Consider the following 11861-nt stretch of genomic DNA (forward strand, 5'->3'; position numbering starts at 1 on the left):
CAGGTAGCTCACTGCAACACTCACATAAGCCTCCTTATCTTAGGAATGGTTTCCCTCAACTCAGCTTACAAAACACCAGGAATGACGCAGGTCTGTTCACAATGTCTTTTACCTACCTGAAGCAGAGACCAGAGCAAACAGAAAATCCGAATGAGAAGACGCATAAACAGTATCACTTACAGCAGCCATTTAATCTTTATTTCTTTTTTTTTTTTTAAAGATTTATTTTATTTATTATGTATACAGTGTTCTGCCTGCATGTGTCTTTGCAGGCCAGAAGAGGGCACCAGATCTAATTGCGGGTGGTTGTGAGCCACCATGTGGTTGCTGGGAATTGAACTCAGGACCTCTGGAAGAGCAGTCAGTGCTCTTAACCTCTGAGCCATCTCTCCAGCCTAGTCTTATTTCTTTAAGCTGTGTGTGTGTGTGTGTGTGTGTGTGTGTGTGTGTGTGTGTGTGTGTGTGTGCATGTGTAAATACATAGCAACCTGTGGATGTCAGAGGACCTTAGGTGTTGGTCCTTACATCCAGGCTAACTGGCCCACAAGCTTCCAGGGATTCTCCAGCCTCAGTCTCCCACCTTGTCATAAAAATGCCAGGCTCATGAATGCACGTGACTGGTTTGGCTGTTTGTGGGCTCTATAAATCCCAGTGCATACCCCCACACTCACGTGATTAGAGCTTTACCCATTGAGCCGTCTCCCCAGCCCAATTTTTGATATTTATTTATTGATTTATTTATTGAGACAAGGTCTCCCTCTGTAGCCCAGGCAGTCCTAGAAATGTGTGGCCAGGCTGGCCTTGAACTCATGGCACTCTTTCTGTCTCCACCTCCTAAGTGCTGGAATTACAGGTGCGTGAGTGTCTCCCCATCTTTCCCATCCCCCCACAACCCACCCCCACCACTAGGGCAACAATCTGAACAAACAATGGGAAGAAGTCCACAAAGGCAAACTTCTGGAGGAGATGCCCAATGCCTCTGGTTTCCCAGGGACTCTGTGTAGGATGTGAACTTGTTGAACTGGTTATTACAGTCCACATAATGAAAGACTCCAGCAACACTCGGGTAATAGTGAGAGGCCTGCAGAGAAGAAATTCAGGGTATTTTTAGTTATCACATCAATCTAATCAGGAAATGGAAAAGTTTTTTTTGTATAAGGAGAAATGGGGGGATAGATAAGGTTTTGTGGGTCAACAGGCGCAAATCAGAGTTATTACACAGCTATCCACATGACTTAAAACGTGGTAAGTTAAAAATATATAAAAACTATTCCTAACTTGTAGGCACAAAAAGTAAAATTAAACAAACAAAACCCACAGGAGCTTGGCCAGATTTGGCTTATGGGATACTGTTTGCTGACCCATGACTTTAGCTCCATCCAATCAGACATAAATAATGAGGATAAACTGGGGTCTGTGATTCTGAGACAGAAAGGAAAAATAGAGGGCTGGGTGGGGGGGTCTAGCTGAACGGTTGAGCACCTGCCTAGCATGCAGAAAGCCCTGAGTTCAATTCCTACTGCCAGAGAAGAAGAGGAAGAAGGAGGAGGAGAAAGATAATCCAAACAGCACATACATAGCTGCCATTCAAATAATCCCTTCACTTAGAAGAAAAACTACCATGATTTCAAGACTGGCCTTGGGTATGTGGTGAGTTTAAAGACAGTTTGAGACCAGTATGGGCTACATGAGTCCCTACCTCGAAAACAACAACAACAACAATAAATAAATAAACAAACAAACAAATAAATAAATAAAAACTGTGAGCCAGACATGGTGGTGCATACCTGCAACCTCAGCTCTCAGGAGGCTGAGCCAGGGGGATTGTGAGTTCAAGGCCGAGGCTACAGAGCAAATCCTGTATCAAATAACATACAAAGAGACAAAAATGTAGAAGTGAATGTGGGGTGTGCTCCTGAAGGCCCAGACTGGGAGGTAAGTTGAGACAAGATGATCAGTGGTATCCATGAGTCTGAGACCAGACTAAGCCATACCACAAGACTCCATTCCAAACAGAAAAACATGGTAGCTCTTGAGTACTCTTACTCCAGCCCCAGTGAGTCAGAATCTATACTCAGTAGGAATCCTAGACGAGTTCAAGATCCCTAGATGATTTGTAGGCATTTAAAAGGCTCTTCCGAGGGGCCGTCTTATACTTTTCTTCTCTGTATTTCCTGTCTCCATCTTTTGTATCTCAGCAATTTTGAAAGATGATCTCTGGGCTGGGGAGACGGTTCAGGGATTAAGAGGGCTTGTAGGTCCAAGATGGGTTTCCTGTAACCACATCCGGTGGCTCACCAATGGCTGTAGCTTCAACTCCAGGATGATCTGAGGCCTTCTGGGCTCCAAGAGCACTTGTGTTCACTCCCTCACACACCCACACACAAATACACACACATACACACAATGAAAGCCAGTCTGTGTCCTGTTTGTCCTTTAGCCACCTTTCTCCTTTTTAGACAAGGGTCCCGAGTGTTCCGCCCATGCTGGAGTCAGAGCCTCTTGGTGGGCATCTCCCACGGCCCTGACTCCCTTTGTCCATCCACACTGCTATTCCTGGAACTTCCTGGGGAAAGGTAAGGTGTAACCCCTTTAGATACATCTAATCAATGGATGTTATTTTTTCCCTCTGCAGTGCCGGGAGTTGAACCTGGGGCCTTGTGCACAAGAGGCAAGCCCTCTATCACTGAGACTGGGTGATTGTGGGGTGATAAATTTACTTGACTTCACCGTATCACTTGACACTCTTGATTACCTGTGCTTCTGAAAGTCTTCCTCTGGCTTTTTGTTACGTTTTGTTTTATGAAGACAGGGTTTCTCTGTGTAGCCGGGGCTGTCCTGGATCTTGCTCTGTAGACCAGGCTGGCCTCGAACTCACAGAGATCCACCTGCCTCTGCCTCCCAAGTGCTGGGATTAAAGGTATGTGCCACCACAGTCCAGCTTCCTCTGGGTTTTGAGAAGGACGTTTTTCCATATTCTTTTCTGCCTCTCTAGCCACCCATGACCAGCTTCTTGTGGTCTCACTCCTTCCGACAGGAGAGAAGGCCTGCTGTTAAAAACCATTCTCTTGCCTCAGTATTCTCTGCTGTGGGAGATTGCTCCTGCATCCAACCACGTTTAGCAGTAACTCCAACATCTACCCACTAGATGCCGGTAGCACTCTCTCCCAGTTGTGACAGCTAACACTGTTTCTGGATGTTGCTAATTGTCCCTTTGGGGAAAACACTGCCTGTACTTGAGAACTGCTGGCTAAGATGTGGGTTGAGGAGGTAGCTTAGTGGTAGAGCCCTTGCCTAGCATGTGTGAGATCCTGGATTCTATTCCCAGCATTGAAGAAAGAGAGAGAGAGAGAGAGAGAGAGAGAGAGAGAGAGAGAGAGAGAGAAGACAGAAAATCTATTGTGACTGTGACTAGCTTGCCAAACACACAGGCTTGGTAAAGGTTTCTAAGAAAGTCCTTTACTTTAGAACGAGCTGGGGGAAGCTGCTCTGATTGAGTCACTTGAGAAGCATGTAGTGTTGGTGCTGTAGGTGACACTGGATGAAGAAAGAAAGAGACGGATTCTGATGGTGACGTTGGATCGAGACCCACCAGCCTCCCCCTGTGTGCTTCCTCTGGACTTCATCTTCGCTAACACACCTTCCCCTCTTGCTTCCTTGGCACGGCTCCTGGGCGTCTTTCTCCTACGTTGGTTGTGTCTCTCATTCTGCTCTCTTCAGATGGACTTTGCACTCACAGCGCTTGGTTTTCTGCCTCAGTTTCCCCAGAGGAGACGGCCTTTCACTCTTTCTGTCACCGCTGTCAGGATGACCCAGCTTTCTGGATCCACCTGGAGTGTCACAGACATCTCTGCACAGCGGAGGAGCTCCTGGAACACAGAGGTAGAGACGCAGTCCTGCTGGGATGCGGCGGCGGCGACCTTTCCCTCATCTGCACCTGGGGCTGATGGCTTCTTGAGTCACCTGTACCTGGCCCTCTCCTGCTGAGGAACCAGAATTGAGACCCAGAAACAGGACATTCAGACAGCACAAGTCCTTGGAATTGAAAGGACTGGTAGACTCTGGGGACCCAGGCATGTAATTTTGGTCGGATTCCTTCCCTTCTCTACTCCCGGCACCTGGGAGAGTCCTAGCCCTTGGGGAGTGCTCAGTAAATACTTGCTGAGTGACTGGACAGGCAAGCAAAACCCTAGTCTGCCCAGAACAGCATAGTTGAGATTCTTCGTGTGCCTAGAGACTTAAAGAGAGTGACTTCCTTGGTCCCTGACCAGTCCATCAAGGTTGAGCCCAGCTGGCTTCCTTACTGCTGGCTCCAGATGACACTCAGGTATCAGAACAACAAATTCCATCTTGTTTACAATATTTGAGAGGTTTAGTATAAATGGCCAGTCCTTTTCTATAGCAATAATGTTTTTAATCTGGGTGCATGGCCTACTAACACAAATGAATTAATTTCTCAGACTTCTGTAAAGTAGATGTGACCATGTGTCTAAGATCTGGCTAACAGAATACCAGCTGCTATTCTGGGCTGGTTCTACAAGACATGCATACGCTGGACAACATGAATATCTGTGCACAGTTTAAAGATCAGCCTGGCAGGATGTGAAGTGTTAGTTATCATCTTGACTGGTCTGGATTCCCCTAGGAAGAAAGCCTCCAAGCATACCCGTGAGGGATTATTTAGCCTCTGCACAAGCCTGTGTGAGCATGCTGATTAGGGTAACTGAGGTGGGAAGAGGAAACCCAGAAGTGGGCGGTGCTAACCCGGGTTGGGATTCTAGACCGTAGACCACCGGAAAGGTAGCTGAACACAAGCACTCCTCACTTTCTACTTCCTGACTTCCGAGACAATGTGACCAGCTGCCTCGCGCTCCTGCCACCATCACGGGACCACAGTGATGTACTAGAGCCTTGAACTGTGAGTCAAAGTAAACCCTTCGTTCCCAGCTTGTTTCTGTCAGGGGATTTTACCGTAGCAACAGACAAGAAAAGGAACTAAGATACCTAGGGATCCCTGGTCCTCGGAGAAGGAAGAAATTGAGAGTCAAACATCCTTCTACAGTTCTGTTTAGCCCTGGTGTCCTGAAACTCACTCTGTAGACTAGGCTGCCTCGCAAGTGCCAGAATCAAAGGGATGTGCCACTATCCCGGGCTCCTTTCTGTGGTTCTAACATTGGCCTTGTGGTACTCTTTTTTTTTTTTTTTTTTTTTTTTTTTTTTGGTTTTTCGAGACAGGGTTTCTCTGTGTAGCTTTGCGCCTTTCCTGGAACTCACTTGGTAGCCCAGGCTGGCCTAGAACTCACAGAGATCCACCTGGCTCTGCCTCCCGAGTGCTGGGATTAAAGGCGTGCGCCACCACCGCCCGGCATGGTGCTCATTTTAACTGCTGACCTGGTTTGTACCACACCAATCCCTGCCAAACCACTTCTAGTAGTATGGGCCATCTTGTATGGTTCATTGCTTTCTAACCATGGCTTCCATTTAAATTCCACATTTAGAGGAGGCCAGGTAGAGTGGCTCAGGCTTGTAATCCCAGCACCTGGGGAGCTGAAGCAGGAGGATCTGGGATCTGAGACTAGCTAGGGTAGGAAGAAAGAAAGAAAGGAAGGCAGAGAGGGAAAAAGCCTGGTGTGGTGCAGTGCTTGGGGAGCTGAAGCAGGAGGATTGCTGTGAGTCCAAAGCCAGATTGAGCTCTATATCAAGGCCCTGTCTCAAAGGGAAAACAGTAGCCAGGCATGGTGGCGCACACCTTTTTTTTTTTTTTTAAGTTATTATTTTAATTATTTATTTATTTTCATGTGCAATGGCATTTTGTGTACATGCATGTCTCTTTGAGGGTCTCAGATCTCATAGAGGTAGAGTTACAGGCAGTTGTACATTGCCATGTGGGTGCTGGGAATTGAACCCAGGTCCTCTGGCGCACACCTTTAATCCCAGCACTCAGGAGGCAGAGGCAGGTGGATCTCTGTGAGTTCTAGGCCAGCGAACTGGTCTACAAAGTGAGTTAAAGGCTGGACATGGAGACTAGCCTGGGCTACCTAGTGAGACACTATCTCAATTGAACAAACAAATAAGTAAATAAATTAAAGAGAAGAGGAAAAAAGACCGGGGTTGGTGGATCTCAGTGGCAAAGTGAAAAGAGGCTTGACCCTCAGTTCTACCAAAGAAGAATAAAGACATGGGGGGGGGGGGGGCGCAGACAGATCCTTCACATAAAAAGTTGCTCAGGCAGGTTCCTCCACCTCTGAGTAACTTAGCAAAGAGCTAGCTCAGCAAGGAGAGATGTCATCGCTAGCAGATAACACCCTAGTGTTTAAGTCCTTTTATCCCTACACATCCCTCTACTCTCCATGCCAATCCTCAAGTCAGAAAACTGCTTGACGCCGGGCGGTGGTGGCGCACGCCTGTAATCCCAGCACTCAGGAGGCAGAGGCCGGTGGATCTCTGTGAGTTCGAGGCCAGCCTGATCTACAGAGCTAGTCTGGACAGGCTCCAAAGCTACAGAGAAACCCTGTCTCAGAAACAAAACAAAACAAAGCAAAGCAAAGCAAAGCAAAACAAAACAAAACAAAAAAAAGAAAGAAAAGAAAACTGCTTGATTAGTGTTTCACACTCCTTTGTGTCCCTATACATATGCACAGGGCAGCCTGGGGACAGATTCTTTTCCTGCAGTACTATCTATCCAACTCCTGCTGTGCCTGACCCGGGCTTGCCTCTTCCTAGGGTTAGGGACTTGGGGGGCTGTGTGCATTCTGCTGAGGCTTCTCCTCTCAACTTCTCTATAGGTCTTGCCCTTGTGTTTCATGTCTTAGCAGTTTCTCCCAACCTGTATGCACCATAGGACTGCACTCTTGAGAGCTCTCTAAGTCCATTGTTCCTAAACCACAGAATTGCATGAGCGCACCTCCCATGTGACGTGGACACTCAGATGCCCAAGCCTGAATGCCTCCTGCTGACACTCTGACAGACTCACCTGTGCGGCCCCTAGAGAATTCATGTTTAGCAAATTACTACACTCCTGGAAGAATAATGTCTTGTTCAGCGCTATTAGTTTCCAATCTTGCTACTTTTCTGCGCTCTCGGGATCATTTAAATCCTCTCTAGAAACTTGACTCAGAATCTGGATAAACTACACACACCTGTGACAACCAGGACTCTCCAGCCCGGTAAAGTACAAGGATAGGACATTGCCTGTAATCCCAGAACTAGAGAGGCTGAGACAGGAGGATTGCTGTGAGTTTGAAGCCAGCCTGGGCTACACGATGAGACCCTGTCTCAAAAATTCTGAAAATCAATAGGAGTGTCTGCTCAGTTTCCTCTCTGTGAGCACTGTCACCCCAGAGCAGGAAGAATGATACAGTAGGTTTATTGAAGTGCTGAACGTTTTATTACTTGGTTTCTCTCTCTCATATATATATATATATATGTATATATATATGTACATATGTTTTGAGACAGTCTCACATAGCACAGGCTGGCCTTGAACTCCATATGTAGCTGAAGCTGTGCACGAACCTTTGATCCTCCTGCATCTGCATCCTAATTGCTGAGGTTTCAGGCATGCATCCATATACCCAGCTGCCTCCGGTTTTCAGATAGTAATTCAGAAACAGGGTTTTGTAAATTCCTCTCTAAATGCACAAAAACATCTAAAGGAAGATACTTTCATTTTGTCTTTTATTGTAGAAGGTTGGGGAATGGGGTAGATAGGGCTTCAGAGTGCAGAGGCCCAGGTCATTAGTGAATGCATGCCCAGACTCTGGTGAGTATCTGAAAGAAAAAAAGAGACCAGAGACTCTGCAGTGATGCCTGATGGGAGCTCTGCAAGTGGAAAGGGACCTTTAAAAATAAATTCAAATGGCTGCACACGGGGCACATAACCTGAAATCCCAGTGCTTGGGAGGTGAAGCAAGGAAGATCAGAAGTTCAAGGACCAGTCTCTCCTACATAGCAAGGACAGCCTGGGCTACATGAGCTCCTCTAGGGGAAAGGGAGAGGGAGAGGGAGAGGGAGAAGGAGAGGGAGAGGGAGAGGGAGAGGGAGAGGGAGAGGGAGAGAGAGAGAGGGAGAGAGAGAGAGAGAGAACATTATAGAGATTCACCCAATATTTTATTTTACCGTAGTTAGTTGATTAGTTAGATTTGGCTTTTTGAGGCAAGATCCTGTGGCCTTGACTGGTTTGGAACTCCATCTGTAGACCAGGCTGGCCTTGAGCTCATAGAGATCCTCATACCTCTACCTCCTGGGTGCTAGAATTAAAGACATTCACCACCATGTGCAGCATAGATTCACCCAGTCTATTTGAGGAAAATGGCTGAGAGAGACTCAAAGGCATCCTAAAGGGCTGAGTACTCAAAATCAGATCTGTAAGAGTTTTTAATTTAAAGTTGATACGTCATACCTACATTTTACCAAATAATGAAAATTTAATCTCAAGAAATGGGTTGTTCTTTCCAATTACTGAGGTTAAGTTAGCTCCTCACATGAGATCCACATGTGAGTAGTGACTGGGCCAGATGTTGAGTCACCACTCTGCTCTGGCATCTGCTGGGATTGCCTTTTCTATTGCTTCTCAGGACGTGCTGTTCCCTGCAGAACCGTGACATTGTTCGGGTTTATCATTCAAAGTCCGGAAGAGGCACCAATCTGTTCTGATGCATTATGACAGTGGGGAAATTTGACAGGAGGGCCAACGGCAGGTTGGCATAACACAATGACGTTGACCCTTGCTACACATGAGCCCCATGCCCTCTGGGTGAGTCCAGTCAACTCCCAGGGCCTGTCTTGTAGTCAAAGCCAGGCACAGAATAGACTACCCTTGGAAACAGCGCTGTCTGCCTGCCTGCTCCTGCTTCTTTTCCAGGTCATCTGCCGTACAGCCTACAGATCATTAGGTTGTTGCTTTCTTTCTTTTTTAAAATCCCATTCAGAAGCTAGCTTTCAGGTTTTTTAAATTGTTATTAATTTTTTATTTTATGTGCGTCGGTGTTTTGCAATGGGTGTCGGGTTCCCTGGAACAGGAGTTACAGACAGAGAAGGTTACAGGCCGAGAAGGTAGTGAGTGAGACAGAAGTGAAGGATGATTGATGAGTCAACTGGTGTATGTCTGATAAACTTCCTAAAAGAACATCCCCTCCTACAGCTGTCAAGAGTTGTGAATGAGCTGGGTAGTATTATTATTATTATTTTACTTTTTTTTTTTGATTTTTCGAGACAGGGTTTCTCTGTGTAGCTTTGCACCTTTCCTAGAACTCACTCTGTAACCCAGGCTGGCCTTGAACTCACAGAGATCCACCTGCCTCTGCCTCCCAAGCGCTGGAATTAAAGGCATGCGCCACCACCACTTGGCTACTTTTTTTTTTTTTTGAGACAGAGTTTCTGTGTGCAAACCTGGTTGTCCTGGAACTCATGTGTAGACTAGGCTGGCTATTTGACTATTTTTAAAGGTTTTATATTTAAAAATTGACTATTTTTAGAAGTTTTATCTTTATTATTTATATGGGCTGCCTGTGGCGTACAGAAGGCGCTACTGGATCTCATGGAGCTTCAATTACATAGGTGATCGTGATCCACCTGATGTGAGTGCTGGGAATTGAACTTGGATCCCCTGAAAGAGCAGTACGTGCTCTTAACCACCGAGCCATCTTTTTACAGTCCTTTTAATTTTTGAAGTTTAATATGTGTGTGTTTGTGTGCATGTGCATTTATGAATGGAAGCCAGAAGTTGACATCAGATATTCACAATAGCGTTTCACTTTTTTTCCCAAGACAGGGTTTCTCTGTGTAGTCCTGGCTAGCCTGGAACTCAATCTGAAGACCAGGCTGGCCTGGAACCCACAGAGATCGGTCTGCCTCTGTTTCCTGAGTGATGGGATTAAAGGCATCCGCTGCTGATGCCGCCACCATGACCACCTCCTGGCTTCCACTTTATTTTTTGAGACAGGGATTCTCACTGAACCTGGAGCTTGCAGATTCAGTCTGGCTAGAGAATCCACAGATCCTCCTGTCTCTGCCTCCCCAGTGCTGGGATTATAGGTGCATCCATTATGCCTGGGTTTCTTACATTCCTTCTGGGGAATTGAACTCCGATCCTCATGCTTGCATGTCAGGCACTTTGCCATCTGAGCCATCCCATGAATTGCTTATATATATTTTTTAATTTTTCACTTTAAAGTTTTTTTTTATTTATCTATCTATCTATCTATCTATCTATCTATCTATCTATCTATTTATTTATTTATTTATTTAGTGTGTGTGTGTGTGTGTGTGTGTGTGTGTGTGTGTGTATTTGTGGTTGTGTAAACTTATATGCCCTACAAGCATTCAGGATCTTGTGGAGCCAAAGAGGTAGGTCATCGGATTTCCTGGAACTGGAGTTACAAACAGTTGCGAGCTGCCGTGTGAGTACTGGAACTGAACCTGGGTCCTCTGGAAGAGCTATCTCTCCAGTCACATGAATTGCTACTTTTGTATAACAAGAGCAAAATATTATTCTTCAAATTAACTCATATCAGTTGTACAGAGCAATGGGTGCTAATTTTACATAATAATGAGTTTCATTACGACATTTCCATACACGTATATAACGTTTTAGACCATATTCAACCCCCTTTACCCTCATCTTGTCTCTCTTCCACTGTTAAGCCCCGTTCCCTTTCCCAGATACTAAGCCCTCCTTCTACTTTTATGTACCCCCCACTTTTCTGTGACCCAACAGTTTCATTTAAGTTATTTACATGTGCTCCTTACTGGTGTCTACACTGGGGGGGGGGTGTCCTTCCCTTGACCGATCATTATTTTCATACAAATTGTCAGGAAAGTGTGGGGTCCCATCAGCCCCTCCTCCCCTCCCTGGCTCGATATTGACAGGCAAGATCTTGTGCAGACAGTCACAGCTTCTATGAGTTCAAGGGTTCAATGGCCATGTTATGCTGGAAGTCGGTATAGCCTCTGGTAAGGTTCACATCTTGTTTGGCTGGTTGGTGTTGCTGCAGGCAGGGTCCAGAGCTGAGTAAAAAAAAAAAAAATTTTTAACGTTTTTTTTCAAGACAGGGTTTCTCTGTGTAGTTTTGGTGCCTGTCCTAGATCTCGCTCTGAAGACCAGGCTGGCCTCAGAACTCACAGAGATCCTCCTGGCTCTGCCTCCTGAGTGCTGGGATTAAATTTGTGTGCCACCACTGACCGGTGAGTAAAACTGTTGATGAAGTCTCTCCTCTGCAGCCTTCATAGACCCTTGCGGCACTATGAGGGGAATGCAGAGAGAAGATGTTCAGTCACTTGCAGCTTGGTTTTCTATGTCCTGTGTCTTAGTCACTGTTCTATTTTTGAGAAGAGACACCATGACAAGGCAATTCTTTTATTTTTATTTTTTATTTATTTTTGTTATGATTTTCTTATGTTTACATCCTAACATGTTTCTTATGCTTCCCCTCCCTTCCTTCTTCCCAGACCTCCTCTCTCAACCCCATCCATTCCTCTTCCACTGTTTCTCTTCAGGTACAGGCGGGCATCCCATGGGTATCAGCCAGTCATGGTCTATCAAGACCAGGCACCCCCTCTTCCACCAAGGTTCGAAGAGGCAATCCAGCAGGAGGAATGGGTCCCCCAATCAGACAACAGAGTCAGAGACATCCCCTGTTCTCACTGTTAGGAGTCCCATACGATGACCAAATCATACTACTGTCGCATATATGCAGAGGTCCTAGGTCGCTCCCATGCAGGCTCCCTGGTTGTCGATTCAGTCTCTGTGAGGCCCTATGAGCCCAGCTTAGTTGGTTCTGTGGGTTTTCTTGTGGTGCCCTTGATACCACTGGGTCCTATACTCCTTCCTCCCCCTCTTCTGGGGATTCCCTGAGCTCTGC

The sequence above is a fragment of the Peromyscus eremicus genome, chromosome 8a (assembly GCF_949786415.1).
Source record: "Peromyscus eremicus chromosome 8a, PerEre_H2_v1, whole genome shotgun sequence".
NCBI lineage: Eukaryota > Metazoa > Chordata > Mammalia > Rodentia > Cricetidae > Peromyscus > Peromyscus eremicus.